We start from the raw sequence: 21,944 nt of genomic DNA on the forward strand, positions 1-21,944 counted from the left end.
CTGTAAATACAAGGATTGCTTGAAAAGGCTGGGATATCTCATCTAGGGAGACTACAACAGCCTAGCACAAAGGAATAGATGGGAGCTGAAGGATTCTTTTTATACTTTTACAAGGCTACTTTCAATTTAGCTTTTAAATTATGCTAAGATTTTATTCTTTTCAATAGCTTTTATTTATTGGTCTCACTTCTTTAGTCACTCTGGTGTTTTGAAAATTACTGTCAGTTGTTTTGCAGCTTACAAGCAATTCATCACATGGAAAATGAACAGCACCAGTCTGACAAATTTGACTTGAATAGTAAATTCAAGATGCAAATGCTGTTTTCTTCCTACTGCATGAAAGAAAGAAGCTCTCGGAAGGAGAAAAGACAAACATTTATAAACAACTAGCAGTAGTTCCCAGTGGGGAAAACAGTCCTACTGTCACATTGCTCTACTAAACCTCACTTTGGTGAGAAGAAGGCAGCTACAACCACCAGCAATCAGCTCTTGCCTCTGAAACAGAGGCACATTTGCCTGTTGTTTCCACATGTTGCTCTGTAGTGAGCACTTCCAAAAGCAATCCTGAGAAAAGAGTGAATGTGCAGCTGAGTCTTTAGGAGAGCAGTTACTGCATCATCTCCCTGCAGTGGGTGCATTTCTCACACCAAGTCTGACATTCTTTAGAGACTATAAAAGGCAGCAACAGATAAATTAATGAAATTTTTAGAGCGGAGCAATAAAAGGCTTTGAATCAGCAAGAAACTAAAAAAGGAAATCAAACTGCTATTACATCAGATGAATGACAAAGCCATCAGAGAATCTCTTCAAAATGTAGCCCAACATGTTCTTATCACAGAATCACAGAATATCCTGAATTGGAAGGGACCCATAAGGATCATTGAGTACAACTGGCCCTGCACAGGACTATCCCCAAGAGTCACACCATGGGCCTGAGAGTATCCTCCAAATGCTTCTTGAACTCTGACAGGCTTGGTGCTGTGACCATTTCCGTGGGGAGCCTGTTCAGTGCCCAACCACCCTCTGGGGGAAGAACCTTTTCCTAATACCCAAACTAAACCTCTCCTGACACAACTTCAGGCCATTCCCTTGGTCCTGTCACTGGTCACCACAGAGCAGAGATCAGTGCCTCTCCCTCCTCTTCTCCTCACTGGGAAGTTGTAACTGCAGTGAGGTCTCCCCTCAGTCTCCTCCAGCTGAACACACCAAGTGCCCTCAGCTGCTCCTCACACAGCTTCCCCTCAAGGCCCTTCCCCATCTTCTTTGCCCTTCTTTGGACACTCTCTAATGGTATAACATCTTTCTTATATTGTGGTGCCCAAAAATGCCACAATATTCCAGGTGAGGCCGCCCCAGTGCAGAGCAGAGCGGCACAATCACCTTATATGAGAATATTACACAGATACATGTTTAGTAAAAAGTTCAATTGATTTTTAGGACACTTTAAACTTCCCCTAAAGCCTTGGTTCGCAGAAAAAATTATTATACATGAGTCTTACTATAATTTAATGAATGATGAAATACCAGCTGTACCTCACTGAGGTTTAAAGCATTTTTACCTCCCATGGTAGAAATTTGTTTCAGTATCTGTTTTGCTGTAGGCGAGCACACACTTCATTATTTCTGACAGCTGACATGGGACAACTGCTGAGTGAGCTCGAGAGTTGCTGCTGCCACATGCTCTTCAGTCTTCCTACCCAGTCTTCAAACATTTCTGACCACAAAAGGTGACTTCATAGAGTTTATGTGTAGTCTGGTGGGCTGGCAGCCAGAAACAAGGAGCCTAAATTCTATAACACTGAATATTCCATTGCACTGACCTGGTTTTTTGGCTTACACTGTCCATACCACAACACATAGTCCTTCAATAAGGGCATATCTCCATATAAGCAGCACATAAAGAAACTTCTAAGGAATGGGACATCTACAATGTCACTACACTAATTAACTGTACTTAAAATGTCTTCAAAGGCATACCTTTCTCCTCAACAATCACTCATATGTTTAGCTCAAAAAAAACATGATTAAGAATTCTGGTCCTAAATTCTCTCTCTCGCATTGCCTGCCATCCCAAACAGTATTCAATTTTTTGATTTACATAATTCTTCATGATTTCATCTGTTTTCATGGCAGCTTTCCTAAACTTTCTGACTATTTTGCTCAGAATAACTTACTTCTTTGCACTTTCCAGATAGCATCGTTTTCAACTTTTAATGAAATAACTGCTTTTCCAATTCAAAGTCTAGAGCTCACTGTTAAACTCAGAACTGTGAATTCTTTAAGAAAATGTGAAAAATTATTTTGCTGCTTAGCAAATCTATCCCCAGGGGCTACAATTTTGCCATTGGCAGAAGGAGCACTGACTGAAGCATATCTGAAGGTAGCCTGTTTCTCACACAGTATCCTTCCAATGGTCAAACCATTTTACATGCTAATATATTGGTTTTTTCCCACAGGTACAAAGCCAGTGAACAGAGTGTGGATATTTACTATGAATGGCTCCATACACATGGAAGGTTCATTGTAAGATAAGGGGAAACTGAATACCTGAGCATAAGATGAAAAGATTCTCTCAGAAACCTACTGTTTGCTAAATCATGTTGTATTACTTTGCTTCACAAATTAAAGCTGCACTGCATTGTTAAAATTGCTTTTGCAAGGCAGGGAGAGATTAGAAAACTCATTTACACTTGTTGGAAACTGATTTTACTGAAAAGATACCAAGAAATACAATAAGAAAGTAATATGAAATTTACTTTGCATGCCAGCACAATCTGTCAATGCTAGATCTCTTTCAAAATGGGCACAGTTTTACATTAGTAAGTGCTTTGAAAATTCTACAATGTGAAAAAACGTACATTAAAATCTGCAAGTGCTGCTAAACATGCCCTTTGTTTAAAGTGTGAAACCAAGGGCTGGTCACATTAACTTTGTAGCATGGAACTGAGACCTGCCCATCTGTTGGTTTGGGCGTTTGGTTTGGGTTTTTTTAATCTCTATTATTGTGCGTTTCCGCATTCTATTGATTTTACTTTCCAGGTTTATTCATGTTTGAGAGGACAATGATCCAAAAGTAATACAAGCACTCATTTAAATACTTAAGTTTTGTGCCAGATCCCCCAGTGAAGATTTTCTTTTAAAAGGTGAGAAGGTCAGCTGTGTAAATTCTATTCAGCTGGAAGCTGAGGGAAGAAAAACATTGGGCTGAGATGTTTTGGAAGACACAAATGTGATTAATAGAGCTTCTCTTTTGGCACGATGGAGGAAAAACTAAGCAAAACCAAAACCATGAAGTCACATGTAATTATTCCATTTATTTCTTACAAAACTTAAAAATTTAATTGCTTAAGAAGGTTCTGAAGAACAGACAGGGCTGGGAAAGATTGGGAGAAACATGGGTACAGGCCCAGCAAATGCCATGAGATTTTTGAAGACTTATACGAGTTAAACACTCCTTCCTTTTAAACAGGGATAATACAAATCCAAACCCACTGAAAACAAATGTATGTTTGGCAACGGGTGACAGCATGACACCAGAAGAATATCTTTTAATTGTAATTGTTTATAAAATTCAGGGCACTGATTTAAACTATACAACACATACACAAACACAAGTTTGCAACTGTACCACTTAATATCTGCTTAAGAGGTTTTAAGCACAAAAAGCCCTCTAAATATCCCTTCCTAAATGAGACAGCTTTTGAATACTTCAAAAATAGGTTTTGTTTGAATTTTGGGGGAATAGAATTAGTATTATTAGCATGCAATATCTGTGGCAATTCTTTTGCATGCTTATGGCTGAAGGAACCATCTCCAAGGGAAGATTGTTGTTGCATTTGTCACCTAAAAAAGCAGGTCTCATAATAATTTAAGCCTCTCCATACTTTTAAATATTGAAACCAGCTTTACTTAGCAAAGCTATCTGCTTGGTAAAATTATTTAGGTCAATTCCTCTCAATTTATTCTTACTGACTAAATATATCAAAAGGGAGCATGTTTAGACTGCAAGCTCTCTGGGACAGCAACAGTATTAATTTTACAGTGTCAGGAACAACAGTGTTAGGATCCTTGTGCCCTACTGTTAATTAAACAAGGAATTCTGTCACAGAACATGGATGTGTAAGTATGATCAAAAGTTAGCACTCTGCCTGTTCTTCCTTTTCCCTCCATTATTTATTGTGGTTGTTTGGATTTGTTTAAAAAAAAAAAAAAAGCAATAATATCTTAAGTTCTAATTTTCTTTTCCTGAAAATGACTGAAGAACAAACTTGCATTGTTTCCCTTTACATTAAATAGGAGCAAAGCTGAGGAGAACAAATAGCCATTTCCATTAAAATTCAGACCATGTAATTCATCATTTATGTATAGCTGTCCTAACAATAGTGTTTCATCAAAAGCATTGTTATGGTTACTTTGTGTGCCACAACAGGAAAGAGCAAGTATATCTTAATTAATTTATCCCTTTTGGTACTGCCCTTTGAGAGTAAATAACCAGTTTTCACTACTAAACACTAACATTGTATGAAATTAAGATAAAAGCAATAAATTTATGTGGAGGAAGTTCAAATGTTCTGTGTGCTTACACATTATGATGGTAATCCTACATTTAAATGGAATCACTGTAAATTTATGCCAGGAATAGAGACACATATGGATATACTGACTGGATGCAGTCTTTTTGCAGCTGAAGCAGAAGAGGAAGGAAAAATAATGGTGCCTAGAACTTAGAAATTTCATAACTTACATTTTCAGATGTAGGTGAGACTACTCAGACTTGACAGGAAAAAAGAAAGGAAGTGTTATCCCCCTTCACAGACACGGTCTGAGGTCCCATCCACTTCAGTGACATCAGCAAGAATTTTGTCAGTGATTTTAGTGAGAGCTGGATGGAGCCCCAAGTGACTGCTGACACGAACATTACTGTCCTGTTCACAGCTTTATGCACAGCTCACTGGAAAAAGGAGATCTTCCAAGATGTTTGTTACAGGAAGGAATGCCTGCATTCCCAATTAAATATTTTGACATTCATTCCCACCAAGTTACCAAGGAATGTTGCTATTAAATGTATTATTCTCAGCTGCCAGATCCCAAGATCAGCATAGTACTTTTTGTAATTATTATTAGCTATTGTGGGCAGCTTTTATTTATCTTATTCTTCCCCTGCCTCAGTTATGACTCATTTTCTCCTCATAAAAAAAAAGTCAGCGTAGTTAAACAGTGGATTAAGTTTCTCCCTTTGCTGCTTGAGATGGTTATTATCTATCAAACTGCCTCCTTCAGAAAATTACAAGCACATATGTGTCATGTTAAGGAGTCTGTGAGAGGATAACTAAAACATAAGTGTAAAAATGTGTTTTATCAGCTACAAATAGACTGGCTGTAATACCAAATACCATTGTCATCACTCTGGATTTTTGTTATATTTGCTGTAACAAGATTGTAGTGCACAAATATTCATCCCATGATAGTTACGAACAGGAGAAATATTAGTCTGTTAAATGGTGAGAAAACACAGGTATAATTTTCCCTTCTGGGAAAACAAACCCAACAAAAATATCTATGCAATAACAACAACAAAAAACAACAACAACAAACAAAGTAAACAAAACCCAACTAAAAAAACTCTTCTTCTTTGCCATAAAATAACAGTACCTAAAATCTAAAATCCTATCCCATTATAATTTTTGTCTTTCTCTTCTAATTTGATACACAGACAAACCCTTACACTGCTGTTTTAGTTACATGAGCTCAGGTTTGAAGGTGCTACAGATTTAGTAGTTCAAACTCAGACTTTTAAAAAAAAAAGAAGAATCAAACTAAGCAAACCAACCACATAACATGCCTTCCCCCTGCCCCTAAATTCTCAGGAAAGAGCTGTCTCAGGAATAGTAGGATTCCTTACACATCTGATGCTTTGCAGCACTAGTACCAGACTGTTGAACTCTTGTGGTCCTGTTTCCCCTCTGGGTTTCATCACTGAATTCCAAATGCAGCCAACAGAAGTGTGCCAAGGCAAAGCTCTTCTGACTCATTTACTAGGATCCTGCGAAGTGGAAGTGTCAGGAAGTCTCTGTACGGGGTGGGAGGAGGGGAGGCAGCAGTGGCAGGGAAGATAGCAAAGCATGACAATATTTAAATGTGTTTACTTACCCCATCATGAAATCCTTCATTTACAAACGCTTAGATTACTAACGCTTAGCTTTAACTCTAAACAAGTGAGTTTAATGTGAAAGCTTTAAAAACTGTCTTGATCAAAAAAAAAAGGGAAAAAAATAGAATTTAATTTTATTGCAATGTTTTCAAAATTTTAGCTTTTTGTGTGTGTGTGTGTTTGTGGTTTTTGTTTTGTTTTGGGTTTTGCTTGTTTGTTTTTTAATTATGAGAATTAAACCACTGATGACTACCCAGCAAGAGGAAAAATGACAAAACCAGTCAAAGGACCAGACTTGTATGTTAATTATGATTGTAAAAGTTACTTCTTTCTGTTGGAGTGTTACAGTGGTTAAGTCACACGGTGTACACAGAAGGTGACAGAAACTCATAAATGGATAAACTGATGCCTTAAATGTGCCCATGTAGTGCTTGGAAAGCAACAATCTTCAGAACTTCTCAGTTGTAGTTCTACTTCTCTATATATTTCACTTAATGATACTGTAAGTTGCTACTGTGATAAACAGCTTATCCTCTGAGCATCTGCTGCTTCACCCACACAGCTGCCCACAGATATTGTTCTATCCATGCTGCACTCAAGGTACTTGTGTGTTCAGTCTTGTCATCTTAAAATCCTTGTCTGACAAATATCATTCCTGGGGCTTGGAATGAGATTATATTTAAGGTCCCTTCCAACTCAAACCATCCTATGATTCTGTGATTAATGACAATTCTAGACGTTTTACCCCACAGAGAACAGTCAGCTTTACTAGACTTGCTGGTGTTTTGGACTTGTAACTGCCCCAGTTTCTATTTCCTATACAGAAGATATTTTATTACACTAAATGATAAGTTAGAGGAACACAGATGAGCCTTCAGGCACACCAGCACTTCCCTTGGTCTCTGAAAGCCTTCTCTTTTTACATGTATCAGTCTAGTAAGACATAACTGCTGTAAGCTTCTTTTTGTAAAGTTTCAATAAGTTTGCCTGGCCTTAAGCTTTCATAAAAGCACTACCATTTTTCATTGTGTGCTGTCATAACTTTTTGGTCTTGTAAGTCACACCTCAGTATGTTTGAAAACAATTTCATTTATATGTAAACACCTTGAAACTGCTTTTCACTGTGATCTGCAATACTAGATCACTCCCTAGAGAAAAACAGCTCAAAAGCAAACCTTCGACATCCAAGCTCTTTCTGTACATCCAATTAAAAAAAATACAATGAAAAAACCACCACGAACCCCAACAATCAGACAGTTCCCAAACATATTTCCATTGATTTTTAAGATGTAACATGGGGCGCGAAGTCTGCCACAAGCAAACATTTGCATCCAATTACTTTCATGGAAGCATAAAGTCTACAAGAACAAAATCTTAGAATTTCTAGGCCTAAAATTCTAAAACTTAAGCCTTCAGCTCCCCAAACACATGTGACCACTATAAAACAACATCAAAGGGAGCCAGTTTTGGATCAACCATAAAATTGGCTCCACCACCAGCTCCATGCCCAAAGCTTTCCTTCTGTGGGAGGCTTGTGCTCCCCACCTCCATCACTCACGTATATGAGGATTTCCCGTGTTTTGCCTGCCCACAACAAACCAGACTCCCCCTCCCACTCCTCTTCAGAAAAGTCTGTCTGTGCTACTGATTTGTTGCCCCTTTCTTTCAAGCCTTCTGCATCTGGGAGACAAAGCCATTTTAAGAAGCAGTATTTCTTAAACCACAGTCAGACCTGACCTAATGAGGGAGTAAACATGGTCCAGACAAACACCACAACAGATGCCACTACACTCTGTATTCCATGTTCCTGGCTCCAGCTTCCTGCCAGTGGAACCAGCTGCCTGTCACTTCCTACCCTCCAGCACAAGCCTTGGCTCAAAGCCACCCTCAGAAGTTTGACATTTAGGAACAGATTTAACAAACTGCTTAACATTTCATAAGCATAACAAGAAAGTGCAACATCTAAACTTTCAGTATAGAATTTCATCCATTTCCAGATGGTTTTTCCCCCCTTTGTTTGCTCAGTAGTACGTTTGTATTTTTCAAACAAATACACTGTTTTCTTGCAGCTCTGCATATAACATTGGATGCAATAACTCTATATAAAGTTCACAAAAGTTTGTGAATATGGTAATAAAAAGCTTTCTATTTTTGTAGTCACAGCAAGACAACATTGGCCCTGCTGCTCATGGTGCATCCAGCTTAGTTCATGTCTGCATTTAAATTTTTAGGGGCTGCAGGAAGTTGCCATACAGTTCACAGTGTTTAAATTCCATGTAAGTCCTTTTCATACTGTAAAAACATCTTGTATTCCTAATCTTGCCTCCAAAATATTGATCCTTTGCATTACACATGGATGTTTTGGATGTTGTGCTGCCACACAGAGCACCCACTGTACAGGGCACAGAATCACAGAATTGCTAAGGTCGGAAAAGACCTCCAAGATCATTGGGTACAACCCTTGACTGAACACCACCGTATCAACTAGACCAGAGCACTCAGTGCCACAGCCAGTCTTTTCTTGAACACCTCCAGAGATGGTGACTCTACCACCTCCCTGGACAGCCCATTCCAAAGCTTAACAACCCTTTCCGTGTAGGAATTCCTGCTATGTCCAGCCTGAATCTCCCCTGGTGCAGCTTGAGGCTGTTTACTCTTGTCCTGTAACTTGTTACCTGGACGAAGAGGGCGACCCCACCTTACTAAAACCTCCTTTCAGGGAGTTGTAGAGAGTCATAAGGTCTCCCCTGAGCCTCCTAAACATCCCCAGCTCCCTCGGCTGTTCCTTGCAGGACTTCCTCCCTAGACCCTTCACCAGCTCTGTTGCTTTTCTCTGGACTCACTTCAGCACCTCAGTGTCTTGTATCCAGAACTGGACACAGGGCTTGAGGTGTGGCCCCCCAGTGCCAAGTACAGGGGGACAATCACTGCCCTGCTCCTGCTGGCCACACTATTCCTGATCCAAGCCAGGATTCTACTGGCCTTCCTGGCCACCTGGGCACACAGCTGGCTCATGGTCAGCCATCTGTCAAACAGAACTCCCAGGTCCTTTTCCTCTGGGCCACTTTCCAGTCCCTCTTTCCCCAGCCTGCAGCGCTGCAGGGGGTTGTTGTAACCCACGTGCAGGACCCAGCACTTGGCCTTGTTGAACCTCCTACAATTGGCCTCAGCCCATTAATCCAGCCTGTCCAGATCCCTCTGCAGAGCTTCCTACCTTCCAGCAGATTAACGCTCCCACCCAGCTTGGTGTCATCTACAACCTGACTGAGGGTGCCCCTGATCCCCTCATCCAGATTACCAATAAAGATATTAAACAGGAGGAGCAAATTTACTGCACTAGCAGAAAACATACCTAAATGAGTTAGCAGGCTGAAGTACTAGCTGAGCATGACCCTGTCTTCCTCACAAGTAAGCACTGTCCTTTGAAGGTTTATGGTTTTGAACTGCCAAGCTGAGATACAATTCTTGCTTAAGGGTCCTTGAATTGCTGTTCCTTCCAAGTCTTCAAACACAGACTTGAGAAAATGCTAGAAAAAAACATAACAATTGACATGGCTATCAGTAGTCCTCAAAATCCAATCTTACTGCCACACAGCAAGGTAGGGCAGCCATTGCCCACTTCTCTAATTACACATCTACCACCCAGACATTTAACCTCTACATAATTTCAGGGTTTGGGTTTTTTTCCCTTTTTACAGAACCTCAGTAATAAAAAAAGAATACAACTTTAAAAATAGATTGCTTGAAGAATATCAACTCGACAACTATTCCTCAGTACTCTACCACCTGCTCAGTACTAAATCTCCATTCCTGCTTGCAGTGTTGCAAAAATGCCATTAAGTATCTGTGAGCTGAGTTACTGGGCAAGAACTTGACTCCAAGAACACAGTAGAATTTACAAACCTTAATCAAGCTCAGAAGACCACTGGGACAGACCCAAGTACAGACACACCTCCTCCCTTTTGGAAATAGAGCTATTAAGGTAATTTACCATTTCTTAAAAACAGTTGAATGAATGAAAGGCAAAAGGCTTGTTTCCTTTCTTTACACAGTTGCTCTGTCTACCTTTCCCTAGTTAAAAACCCATAGGTTTGCCAGTGTCAGTATTTCCAAAACAAATGGGGAATTCCTACCAGTTGTGTTTGCAGATCAGAGATAGAGCAGCCTCATAAAGCTTCTCTTATGAGACACACCGATCTAATCTGTTTACTTTTAGAAAGATTATTGTAGATAATTAGCTACCTGGATTTGGGAGGATGCACTACATATATACAGTTGCTTTCAATTCCAGGAATTGAAGAAACTTATAAGTGCCCCTGCAAGTGTTTATAAGAAATTTCTTTCCACCACTCTTTTTTTTTTTCTACAGAAGTTCAGAATAAATTTGGGGAAATGAAGGATTTTAAATTAACTCTAACTTCTTCCAGAATGTAAGAAGCATTTAAACATCCTTGGCAGTAAATCCCACTGATTTTATTTTAAACAAAATTTTTGGAACAAAATCGAGATTGCCAGAAGAAGAGCAGCACCTTGCATGTCATCATTTTCTGTATAATAGTGACATTAAATCTTCCTTGAAAACTACTAAGGAAACATATGGATAACTTCACAGAGAAGTGTCACAAAGCAAAGCCCTACAGAGGAAAGTAAAAATAAACAATATCCTCTTCTCTTCACTCATCCCATTAGAATAGCAACAGAATATAAACTAAGCAAGAGAGCAATTGGTCATCCTCTTGGAAAAGTCACCAAAAGAATTGCAACTTGAAAATATTAAGATAACAGAAAAAAAAATACAAAACTCTCACTATGATTTGCTACAAAAGCTGAAGTAAAATTTGCCACCAAAAAAGACAATGATGAGCAATTTTAAAATATCTTTTCAAAAAGTACACAGACCAGAATCTCATTATGCAAGTACAACACCATTTGAGGGCATTGTGCTGGGGTTTGGGGTGGGGGGAGGAAGAGGAACACCAAAGACAGGATGTTACATGAGGGATCTGTAGTGCTGCGTGCTTGATTTTAATCAGCCACAGTAACATTGATTTCACAAGGTCATGACTAAAATCATTAGTTGTTCTTTCGTAAGTTTAGTCCCTGCCTCTGAGAAGCACCAGGAATATGTGCCTCTGCAGCAGATCAGGTGTAATTCAGCTGCTTTCCCACATGATTTCACGTATCTCAACTCTTTCCAGTTCCTGGATGATACAATGCATGACCTTGCATTCCTTTCCACCGAGAGCCCTCCCGACACTCACTGCAAGGACTGCCAGCAGCAGTGCTGATGTGTGTTGTTTACAGTGCTGGTCACCGCTGTGCCTCGGCAGTTAAGAGCAACCATTTAAACAAAGGCCATTCATAACTTGCACGTCGTTAAGGTTTGGTCAGCCCCTCATAATTGTCCCTGATATTCCTTTTGAGCTACATTTTCTGCAGGAGATACACAAGTTTACAGTAGGGGCCCTTCCCACATTTGCACTGCTGGGACTGCCAGGTTGCGAATTTTTTGTTGTTTAAAGCCCAGCCAGTACTCAGAAAAGATAGTGTCATTAGCAGTTGTCCTAAACTGGCTTTTTTTCTCCTTCTGTGCCTTGCATGGCCCCAATTCTTTCACACTGTATGCCATTTAAAACTCACTACACAAATACTTCCCCTCCTTCATGTCATCATCTTCCAACACACCCAACTATCACATTACCTTCACAGATATTTATCCCTACCTCTGTTCCACAGCTAGTGTTACTCAGCTGCATGTTCAGTATAAAATTAACAATGAAATCAAATAGGGAAAAAAAAGCTTTGCTGATGTTACCTAAACAAAAAATAAAGAGAACTTCAACATTTTGAAACTAGGAATATTTAAAATTTTTTTAAAATGTTGTTTGGTTTTTTTTAAATACTATACTAATTGGGAGTACGTTTTCTGACTTTATATTGTTCCCACATTGCAAACATTCCCATCCATCAAAGACAAAAGCTTCTTATCAGTAATCAAAATACATTGCCTGCTCATTTGGACCTGCCTCCAACTGTTACACCAATGGGATATTTCAACAGTGGCACAAAGAGCCTTCTCCTGGTGCTCCAGGAAGCAGCGACACCGGAGAACACAGAGCTGATCTGCAACCTGCCCCACCCGAGCCGTGCAGGTCTGGAAGCAGTGCAACCACACTTAGAAAACATCACAGAATTCCTGCCAAGGTTCTGACCACAGCCAAACATGTGCCACAGCCAAGCTCTGCTGGGTACTGAACACAGAACAGTTCCACCTTAGGGCCCCACAGCACCTTGAGCCACACTGAATCCCACAGCAGCTGGTGTCTGGTCTCACAAGGGGATGTGCACAGCAACACTCCAGGCTGCACGTGGCTCATGGGGCCATTTGCCTCAGCTGGTTAGAACTAATTTATTTGGAGGGCTGCCAGGGATCTAAACTGACATTTAACTAAACCCACTGCTTATGTTAAAGGGGTAGCTCACCATCTGAGAGGAGCCAGAATCTGAAAAGTAAACAGCTTTCAAATATAGTTGATTCAACTGAGAGGGGGAAGTGCTTTTAAGAGGCCAATGATGTCTTTACCAGTTGTTTCAGTTTGCCGGCCACAGAGGTAGGCAAATGTATTACTCGTAAGAGTGACTTAACAACACTCACTTTTCTATATTTCACTTTTCTAGGAGCAAAAAGAGAATTTAAAAAGATGTTCTCCTTTTTAGCATTTCTATTTAATATGTAAAATCACAAATATCTTGTCTGCATAAACATTGTAACTAACAGTGTGCCAATTAAAAAAATGTTGAAAACTAGGCACTGAGAGTAACAACGTTGCTCCTCAGACTGAAGGAAGTAGTAAAACATTTGTCTGAAGTCAATTATACAAATAATTAGTGCATGCAAGTGGTTTAAGTAAATATCAGAAGTTCTTTCATGTGACATGAGTGTCAGTAAACTCCCTGACACAGCATTGTGTTTGGTATTTTAAAACAGGCATTTGTTCCACAGCTTAGACTTCTGCACTTTTGTCTCAAATATGCTCTTGAAAAGCATTGCAGAATTGGATGAGCTAAAGGAAAATGCTGTATCCTACAAAATTCAACAGTTTACCATTTTAGCCAATAAAATTTTAGCTAATATAAGCAAGCAGATTGAAAAAAGGAACTGGAATTAATTCAAGTAATGATGAAAGGCTAGGGCTGTGTTTATATTAAAAAAAGAAAAAAATTTCCTTAATAAAACTCTCTGATTTGGAGAAGCCTCTGCTTTCTATATTTCTGTACAGCAGAATTACAATACAGCACATCTTCAAAGTTTTAAAACGTGAGATCAGTATTCATTTGTTAAAATTCTTCCTGTTGTTATCTACTTCAGCTCTCCAACAAGGGTGTTAGAAAAAAAGAAAATCATACTATTGAGTAGCAAATACTGTAGAAACCATACTTTAAAACCCCCAAACCCCAACAATAACATGTTGCTCCAACAGCAGCTACATTGATATTACCATGTTGGTCAATCTTGTCTTACAGAAGTAACAAGATACTCTTAAGACTATTTTTATTTTTTTTTTTCATGCTTACCTATTATTATTATTAAAGTTGATGAGTAATTGTTAAAAAATACTATTTACTGACTTTGGAAACCAAAATGGTTAAACCTTTTTCTTCTAGTATTCTTCATACAAAACAACTACACTTCAGCTCTGGGCATTTTTTGCATCCAGTCTCACAACTGAATACAAAAATGGTTTGGAGAAAAAACTAATCTGATTGCAGGTTGTTACAGATTATCCAAAAATGTAGACACATTACCATGGCCACAGTAATTGTATCTAAGTTTCAATTTGGATCTCTGAGGCAGGGACTGACCTGATGACCTCCAGAGCCCCTTTCATTGTAAATTATGCTGTGATTTTATGAATGAAAACTGAAAACACATGGCAACACCTTTTTTTTTTATTATTTCAATTTATTATTATTCTATTTATACCTCAATAGTGCCCTCTGCTGATGTTTATCGTGCTTGATTATTTGCATGGAAAAATTGTGAGGGTATGTTATGAGAATGTGTTAACACTTCTCCTGCAAATGAAGGAAGGAAACAATTGCAGAATGTTCTTGTTGTCTCACATTCAATCAGTGCAGGATGAATGTGCAGGGTTAGGGCACAGAATGCAAGTGATCAATACCTTTATCAGGTCATTTTGGAGAGTGTATACATATTTAAAGTCAAAGCAGGTCTCATCTCCCTCAAGCCATGAAAATTCAGGATACTTCACAGCAGCCTTCAGAGCCACAGAACAGCTCTATCCAGAACATGTGAAAACCTCCAAAAAGAACTATCAGCCTTCCTTCCTACAACAATAGCAGTTCCATGGAGGTGACTTGAAGGAGGAGATTGAAAAGGGTATGTTGGAAAAACCTCTCAAACCTGGAAGATCAGAGGGATCAGAATTAGCAACCATTCACCTTCAGCTGCCTGACCTATAGTTTTATATACACAAAGCTGTGCAAGTGATAGAGAAAATAACTTAGTAAACTTATTATTATCTTTAGTAAAGAGGATTTTGGTGTAATTTGGTGTAAACTCTTGGCAGGTTCTGCTTAGGAGGACAACATCAAAACTGCTTTTAAGACACAGTTAAAATGGATGTATGTACAAAACAAACATTACAACACACAACAGAAAGCCAGCTTCTCCAAACACTTGTCAGGATTGTGACTGGCTATTTTAAAAGTTTCTCAGTTGTATGAGAATTAAACTTAATTAAAACTGCTATAAAGCTTTGCAAAAGGAAGTCAAAGCTTTCCCTTCAAAATTTTCAGTCTACTTAAATTCAAGTTCTAAGTAAAACCATTCTTTTTTCCAAATCTTACACTACTGTTCAAACTTTGAAGGGCCATGCAGAAGTGTTTTGTCTTATTTTAGATGTATCACAGCAAAATTTGTGTGCTAGTTTTTTTCTTTTGCATTCCTATAGCCTCAATGGCCAGCAAGAGTTCCTACTAAACTGCCTGTATGCCCCAGCCTATTAGCAATCACCATGATTGAACTTTCCTAGGGGCAAGTAGTACAAGTATTTTCATAACAGAGTTAAGATATTAGGAAAAAAGTTTGTAGAAGTTATATTACCAATCACATGTGTATGAATTCAAAGAATTTCACATCTCCTTCACGGTGTATAAATGTCTTTCATAAACAGCATGTTTACAAAGAACCAGACTGCTCTGTTTACATGCTCATGGAAAACACAAATTACCCTAAAGAAAGGTAAAACCCCATCTTTTTCCAAGTATTACTGAATGGGACACAACAGCGAGGGAAATTCAGGCTAAACTTCTTGAGAAACTCTAAGAGCAAAGTTAAGCAATGAAGCTGATCCCCACAAGGGTTGAAAGGTTTCCATCACTACAGTTTCAGACAGACTAATATCAGTATTGTGTTCCTTAGGTGCATTCCTTAGGTACATTCCTTCTCCACAAAATGGCACCACTGAACTAAGAAAGAAACCTGTATTTTTAATATTACATTAGAAAACACAACCACCCTTGTCAATCTTAAAAAATGGCTCAATATTAGAGGGACATCTGACTAAAAATGTGAGAATCTGAGGCACACATACCTGTTCCTCCAGACTTGAGTCACACAGCTGTCAGCTGTACTATGTCTACCAATTTTGCCCACGTGAGTTGCCTAGTTTGTTACTTGAGTTTTATTACCTTTGATTAACACAAAGGAATTATGCCCGAACAATATTTAGTTATAAACTAGTTAAAGGTGTTTCTCTTACAAGTTTTGTGTTTCCAGCACATTATGAATTACCACACATAGACCACTGAAATTGCAACATAATCTGCCAAAGTGCAAATGAGAGCCCCTCTTTATCCAGTGAGATAATAATCAGGAGTAACTTGTGAAAGCTGCACCTTCCTTCATTTGAATGGTCTGATCTGTGAGCATGCACAGTCACTTGACTGATATAAATAAACTTATACTTGCAGAGGCAACATAGTTCTGTGAGTTTCTTTACTGGCTTCTCAATCAACAGAATTCTTGACTGAGTTCCAGCAGTAGCTCTATTGGTGGTGATGTGCAAGCTGGAAAAAACACAACTCGACTTTACATCCCAGGCTGAGCCTGCAGATAGAAACAGTCTTATTTATAAACATACTGCATCATGGATGGCAATTCCAGCAGCAGAGGACTACAAGGCACTAACAGCAGCAGAGTGCTCTTTGGCAAATGAAATCAGCTCAGAACTCCAGGCAGACATCCATATGCATCTTACTGAGAGAGACCGATTTAATTCCTTACATTATTCGATCTCACTCACTTTAATGACGACAGATATTCTTCTATTAATGTGCAAACCCAAGAATTTCCAGGTAGTTCACAATACAGTGTTTCTGGTGCAGCAGTTTGCTACTGCTGTGAACTGTAGCTTAGATTCCATTAACAACACAGATTGAGAATACTAAGTCCAGTATCTCCCAGTATAACCACCTGGACTTATCAGGGAATACCAATTTTAGAAGATGCCTTGAGAAGGCAGAAGGGAGGCCTGAAAATTTACAACTGTACATTTTTTCTGCTTTCTAAGTGTTATTACCTGCTTATGGGAAGTTCCAGTTAACAGGTACTCCTTCAGTTAAATTACTTTTAAACAAATAGTTATCCACTATTGCCACATGGTTTAGAAGCTGAGCAAGAAGATATTCTCAGAGCAATACATGGAAATAGGTTCCAAATTATCTAGGGAACCAGTGCTTAGAATACCTCCTTGCATCTTAAAATAACATTTGCTTCTGCCTGATAACATTTACTGGTTCTCTTCCAGTCTGAGGCCTTAATTCAAGAAGATAGCTGGGCTTATGCCTCATCAAGGACCAATGGCTCTACTTGCATGGATCAAGTTAATTGTAAACTTGAGTTACGTGTTGATGGGAAATATGAAAGCAGGCTTCAAGTATGGCATCCATCCACATCACTTCTCAAATCACTGAACAAAATGTCCCTGGCCTTCTAAGAAGAATGTGGATATAAACACATCAAGTGCTAGACAGAAACACAGAACAGACATTTCTTAAATAAATGAATAGATACACATTGTGCTATTGCACTGGAATTTTAAAGTAGTCTGATTTATGTTTTCCATCCACAATGTAAGATGATAAAAAATAAGGTGTTTTGCATTATTAACAGAAAGATGCATTTAAAGACAGGACATAGAATCGTTGGCATAAAGGTCAAGTTTTAAAAGTGCACTTTTTCCTCATAGGATGAAATAAATTGCACATAATATACCTACTTTACAACTAGTAATTTAGACCCAATAGAATAATAGTTTCCATCTTGAGTGGGAAAAAAATTAAAATGACTATTTTTCTTTCCCACATAAAGATTTATTTCCTTTCCCCTAAGACCGGAAGTTATTAGTGTGTCCAACAAAAATTAATGACTTCTATCTAAAAAGTAAGAGATATTCATGAAACACTGTGGGGGGGAGAGCAAAATTCTAAATAAATACACGGATGAGAACATAAAGTAAACCTTAATAAAATCCCAGCATCTCTGATAATTAATGCTGTGGTTGTGAGTAAATATTAGTCAACCTGTATCTATGTATTTTAGCAGTGCTTCTATTAAGGTCAAAGAAAACACCCATGAAATCTAAATTCATGAATATGTAAACAGACAAAAGAGCAAGGCTACTTACAGTTTCTTATTTTAAATGCATACATAATGTATTACACAGTACAGTATAAAATGTTATACATTATATTTAATGAACACATGTGCAAGGATGGAAAATATATATGGCTATGTGTGTACATATACTTTATTTCAAAATACAAATATTTATTTTGCTGTTCCTGCTTCAAAAAATTTATCTTAAAAGGTTGTGGAACAAGCTTTTAACAGCTTTAAAGGTTTACTCGAAAAAATATTAAAAATACAGGTTTCAGAAATCAACACAAGATGGAACCTTCCAAACTTGGGTCCCCTGTTTACACCTTAAACTTTACGTCTTCAGAACATCTACACAGGCAGGAACTCCAAGGTATTAATGAATTAAAATATAAATCATAGCCAGGTTCTGCAAAATCCATGCCATTCATCCTTGTGCTCATGCAGACATGGGATCTTGCTCTCCATCTTTTCAAGCACATTAGAAATAGGCTTTACGTTTTCAGAAGATTTCTGTGTGATGCAAACCAGATTTATATTATTTTTTAAATTTTTTTTTTATCTAGATCAGCAGGTACCTGCATTCACAGGCTATTGAACAGATCATTCAGCTCTCATCTGACAGGACAGAGCTCTGCCCACAAAAAGTAAGGGCATTGATCTGTTTAAACACTGTCACCTTTAGTGCTTAAACAAAAGTGGAAAGGGTTCTGTAAAAAAAAAAAAAATAATGGAGATATAGAAAAAAGTAAATACTCAGAGAAGGAACTATGGATGTTAGATACATGAAAATCAATTGTTTTTTCTATTTCATTCTATGTATAGAAGTCAGTATATAGTTTATATGATAAATCACATTAATGAAAAGGATGTTGAGAACAACCAGTCACTGCCAGGAAACAGAGAAAGATTTGTTGACATATTCCCAAAAGTTTTCTTCATCTTCAGGCTGATTCTCAGGCTTCATCCTTCCTGAGAATTTCAGCACAAGTGTTCATTGTTATTTTTGGAACTGACTTCTGCACTCAAGTCCTTGCTTGTATAATGTGTTTTCCTTTCCTTAAACTTTCTGTTTTAGAGAACATGCACAGGTTTCAGAATGAAAAGAATTGTTTGAACTGGCATATAATGCAAGAAGGAGATATTTTAAATAAGATGTGGTTCCTCTGCTACTTTCATAATATTTTTAAAAGTACCACTATAGTATCAGAAGACATTAATCTCTGTACCTATTCTGTAGTCTTTTTTACCTTCAATTTTCAGGATACAATAACATTCCATTGAATAGAGAAAGTATATTTTATTATAAGTATTTTATGAAAAACAACTGTCATTATTACATAACAATATTTTATTTAAGTACCTGTCAAAATAAGGAGTTTATGAAAAATAATTTTATCAAAAAGACTAGAGGATGATGGAGATCTCAATGTTCTTGGGTTAGTTACTAATATCTCCATTACAGCATTAATGTGATTGAATGTGTTCAGGAATGGGTTGTGCAATTTCATTTCAAAGAACGTGGTGTCAGAACTCAGGAGTCCTCCTGGAAGAAAGCTTTGGCAAGGAATAGTCAGCACAGTCTCCACCCCAAACTTCTGGTTTCTTTTTAAAAGTTTTGCTCTGATCAAGTGCAAGCTTTTGTAAACTAAATATTTTTAAAAGAGACAGAATACACAATGGCAAAATTTGTGAAGTTCGTAATAAATAAGCTAATAAAAAATTGATATATCTCTTTAGGTGTAAATCTGTTTAAAGTCTTAAAGCCACTAGGTCTTCCTAGCAAATGTTCTATACTAAAAATTAGTGATACTTTCATTCTTTACATTACAGCACTACAATGTCATCTGATCCCTCTACAGTCTTTTGTATAATCTTCACTTGTCCTATTAATTGCTGACATGCTATTGCATTGCTGTAATGCTATTGCATAATCCCTGAAAAAGCCTTCACCAAGAAGAGAAGGGAGGGGGAAAATCACCCTTTTTGCATATGATATGTCTATCATTCAAATAAAATTATCATTTAGCAATTCAGTGTTTATCAATCACAGTTTCCTGGAACAAGTAACATATTTTTGACATCTTAGAACACGCTGAAGCCCAAGAGACAGGGAAATGCAGAGCTGTAACCAGAGTAAATACTGAACTCTGCAGAGGAAGTCCAAATGCTCTGTAACGAGAACGCTGGATACTGACTGTGAACAGCCGCCAGAAGGTGGCAATAGCGATACCGTACTCGCACCGACAGTTTTATATTTAGAAACTTGGTGAGGTTTTAGGCATAAAAAAATTCACTTTATAGAACTGCACTCGTACTGTTAACTTTTTATGGCAGTATTCATTTCTCACCAGCCCCACAGAGAACAGAACGAAATTCTCCTGCATCCTACAGCTGCCTCTCTGGAGTTTTCCAAGAGAAACTCTATAAAGCAAAGCAAACCCAAGGATTGTAATGTTTCTGGGATTAATTTCTTTTAAGCCACACTTTTATCCTACTAATCAACGCTAAGTATAATACACAGAAGGTAGAAGGCTATCAGTGCAAAAACTAACAACAACAAAAATCCTCCTTTGAAAACCAACCATGAAGCGTACCGGGGTCAGACCAGGTTCTGTATTCATCAAAAAATAAATGGAAATATTTCCCTACATCCCACATGGAGAAGGATACTGAAAAGAAGTGCAGCTATAATTTCAGCACTGCAATATTCCTGAGTATGGAGACATTACATTTTATGCAACCCGGGGAAACCATAACCAGTGGTAGAGTGAATAGAAGCGAAGAGAAAATGTTTGTGCCAGGTAAGAGGATTAGAAAGAAGTCAGTAGGACAGGTAAGCATGAAGTGTGTCTCATGTCCCTTCAATTTTTCTCTCTCCATCTTCAAATACACAACTTGCTTGCAAACCACAATCACAGACATCTCTTACAGTCTTCGCTTGTGAAACAATTCTGTAGATTTAGGTGACTAACTCAGTAGGACATAACTATGTTTATCAGATAAATAAGGCAAATGTAATCATGTGAAGAAGCATGAAAAACATCAAAAAAATTAACAACTCTGTCAGTATAAAATTATGCAGGTTTTAGCAGCTGTACAAAATGTTTCATGATCTGCAAAAACACTACACGTCCCAGTGAATCATTAACACAAAACAGTCAAGACCATCCATTCTTACAGCTCTGTCTTTTTAGATTTCATATTGTTTTATTAAAAGAGCTAGTTTTGTAGGAAAAGAGTACCTAAAACATTGCTCAAAATTCATTTGATACAGCCTTCATCAGCATTCCTTACCAGCAGGACAGAAAATCCCAGCTCCTTACAGGAACAAGTTTGAGATGCACAGCTAATCCAACAGCCTCTGGAGCCAGCACAATATTAAACTACCAGATAAAAAAAAAAAATATAACTATTAAGTTCATTTTTAGTACTTTCTTAACCAACCAGCCCAGCATTTTACTAAACCTGCTTGCTATCTTTTCAAGATACACATCATGTCAAGGCCTAAATTAATTAATAAGTTCTAAATGCCCTGACCAACCCCACGAGGTGTATCCTGCCTGGAGCCCAGGAGCCACTTTAAGATCATCCCAGGACTCACAGTTACACTGTAAAAGTGGTGATTCCTTTCTCAGTCACTGTATATAACATATCACAACTGGAAGTTCAATTTGCTGTATGATACTTTACTTACATAAGTGTTTCTGATATTGCTAACAATCCAAGTTTAAAAGTAGTGATTTAAATTTCCATAATAATAAAACACAAAGAAGTAGAAACAAAAGATAGCAAGATAAAACGAGCCTCTTGTCTTGAAATGTCCCTAAGCACTCATAATGTGAAAAAAAGCAGCTCTTTTTACTAGAACAATATCTTATACATAAAATAGGTTCTACATAGCGATAGTGATTTATTGTTATCAGTGTATATGGGGAAAAAAGGACTTTTCCAGCTTCAAGCAATATTTAAGTCAATAGTTTGCATAGTATAGTAACAAAATTGTAAACATTTTAAAACATTTCAAAATATTTCTTTTAGGTTTATAGCAGGAAGCAAGAATTGTTTTCCTCTTTAACTTTGGTTGAATATTCTTAAGGTCTGACCCTA

The 21,944-nt window shown here is 37.8% G+C and overlaps 1 protein-coding gene across 2 annotated transcripts in view; it reads right to left on the reverse strand.

The window, feature by feature from the left end:
• IRAG1 (inositol 1,4,5-triphosphate receptor associated 1) overlaps positions 1 to 21,944 on the reverse strand; it is a 105,454-nt gene that overhangs the window by 82,755 nt on the left and 755 nt on the right. For both annotated transcript variants that reach the window (XM_027737032.2, XM_039382468.1), the window contains exon 2: positions 21,132 to 21,220. The gene's annotated coding sequence lies outside the window, so the exon portion shown is untranslated. The remainder of the gene's footprint in view (positions 1 to 21,131; positions 21,221 to 21,944) is intronic.

The sequence above is a fragment of the Pipra filicauda genome, unplaced genomic scaffold (genome assembly GCF_003945595.2).
Source record: "Pipra filicauda isolate LSUMZ 115617 unplaced genomic scaffold, ASM394559v2 scaffold26_size5592650_pilon, whole genome shotgun sequence".
Taxonomy (NCBI): domain Eukaryota; kingdom Metazoa; phylum Chordata; class Aves; order Passeriformes; family Pipridae; genus Pipra; species Pipra filicauda.